The sequence below is a fragment of the Micropterus dolomieu genome, unplaced genomic scaffold (assembly GCF_021292245.1).
Source record: "Micropterus dolomieu isolate WLL.071019.BEF.003 ecotype Adirondacks unplaced genomic scaffold, ASM2129224v1 contig_14017, whole genome shotgun sequence".
In the NCBI taxonomy this organism is placed as follows: domain Eukaryota; kingdom Metazoa; phylum Chordata; class Actinopteri; order Centrarchiformes; family Centrarchidae; genus Micropterus; species Micropterus dolomieu.
Window position 1 is genome coordinate 1 of NW_025743003.1, and position 1866 is coordinate 1866.

General features: G+C 41.3%; 1 long non-coding RNA gene across 2 annotated transcripts; it reads left to right on the forward strand.

The window, feature by feature from the left end:
• Positions 1-6: 6 nt before the first annotated feature.
• On the forward strand, positions 7-920 carry LOC123966698. Of its 2 annotated transcripts, none has more exons than XR_006824050.1 (2): positions 7-582; positions 655-920. It is a non-coding gene; the product is annotated as an uncharacterized LOC123966698 (long non-coding RNA). The 2 variants fall into 2 exon arrangements; XR_006824051.1 differs by having other exon boundaries at positions 7-500.
• The last annotated feature ends 946 nt before the right edge of the window (positions 921-1866 follow it).

Sequence of the window (1866 nt, forward strand, 5' to 3'; positions counted from 1 at the left end):
ACAAAATGCACAATTACGCGCATTGGTGGAGTCTAGTGACTCAGATGAGAATCCAGGTCCCTCAGATGAGAATCCAGGCCCCTCTTTTGCTGATAGCCTAAAAGACATACAGACACAGGAGCAGTCTGATACAGGAGAAGACGAGTATTGAGATGATCACCACCCGCCGGACAGTGATGGTGAAAGTGATTCAGAAATTGGAACTTTGTCCGAGGAGGAATCAAGTGATCTAAGAAGTGATTTGGCAAAATGGGCTGTAAAAAATAAGGCAACGCGCACATCGGTTGATGAGCTACTCTTGGTGTTACGTAAACATGGCCACCGGCTGCCAAAAGATGCCAGAACCCTGTTATTAACTCCACCTCAAATAGAAGTCAGGGATCTATGTGGTGGCCAGTTCCTCTACTTTGGTGTGGAGACGGGACTTTTGAAAATGTGCTCACAGTATCCCGATTTCTTTTCAACAGAAAATGAGATGCTGCTAAATTTCAGTGTAGATGGTGTGCCATTATTTAAATCATCCAACTTGCACGTTGATAAATACTAATTTATATACTTGAAACATTGGCAATGCCACAAAAGGTAATATTTGCAAAATATTTTAATTTGAGAGGTTAGCGTTTGCTAATACTGATCTTTTTTTTTTCTCATCAGACGCTGTCTTGAGCTCATTTGCTACAACAAATACAGAAGTAGACCAATACATGGCCAAATACCTTAATTATGCACCAGAGAGGATGGGTGGCGGTGGCAGAAAGTAACGAGGGAAGATTTAAAGCGATGAACTATCCCTTTAACCAGCCGTACATGTTGCCTAATGTTTGGGCCGTTTTTCTAAAGTTTATAGTACGACGTGTAAAATTGTTCTGTGAAATGTTGGCACACTTGCAGCCATGTAATAAAGCACTTTTCTTACGCCAGTGAAATGTCTTTATTAATTTGCTTTGACCAATCTGCTTCTTTCTAGCTGGCATGTCCGCAACCTTAGTGTTTATGTATCCATTTCAAGGTGTTTGGTGTTACTGTTGAACACATCAATACTTTAGTGAAAACAGTTTAACAAAATAAACTGTTGAAAAGCAGGACTTTATAGTGACGTTGAAATTTCAACGTTGATTGGATTTGCAAAATCTAAACTAAAATCAATGTTGATTCAATGTTGGCGAATTCACCTATGTTGAGAAACGTGACGTTGGAATGACGTTGCAATTTCAACGTTGATTAGATTTGCAAAATCTAAACAAAATCCAACGGTTATCCAACACTGGCACCTGACGTTTCAACAGTGACTCAACGTTAAAATGCCAGCTGGGAATGCTTGTATATTAAGATAAAATTCAACATTTGAGAAAAACTCTGTATATCTCATTCTATTCTTTAAAAGTGTAGCCTGTGTATATTTTTTATTATTGTGCCAGTCTGCCCCTGGCTGTGGTGATTTACCGTTTCCTTACATTTTTCAGCAGTGCACTAAGAGGTTCCCCTTCGAGGGAACTCGAACTGCGTCGGTTACGACACTATGGGAACGCCTCTAGGCGAAGCAGGTCTGAACGTGAATGAAATCACTCCAATCCTATTGGCCTGTTGCTAGAACGGTAAGGTGTGACGGAATAACCGGAGGAGTATAAAGCACACCTGTACACACTCATCATTAGCTTTTTTCTATTCAGCAGGCGCTCTGTATGTTGTTTGAAGAAAGCTCCAGTCCTACAAGCAGTGTGTCTTACCTGAAGAAGAAGTCTACCAGCATGTCCGGCCACCAGATGTACAGAAGGTGTGTTTTTTTCTTGCCCTCCGTACATCACGGATGGAGATTCTCATGAGATGTGTGTCTCATGTTTGGGGATGGAGCACGCACGGGCAGCT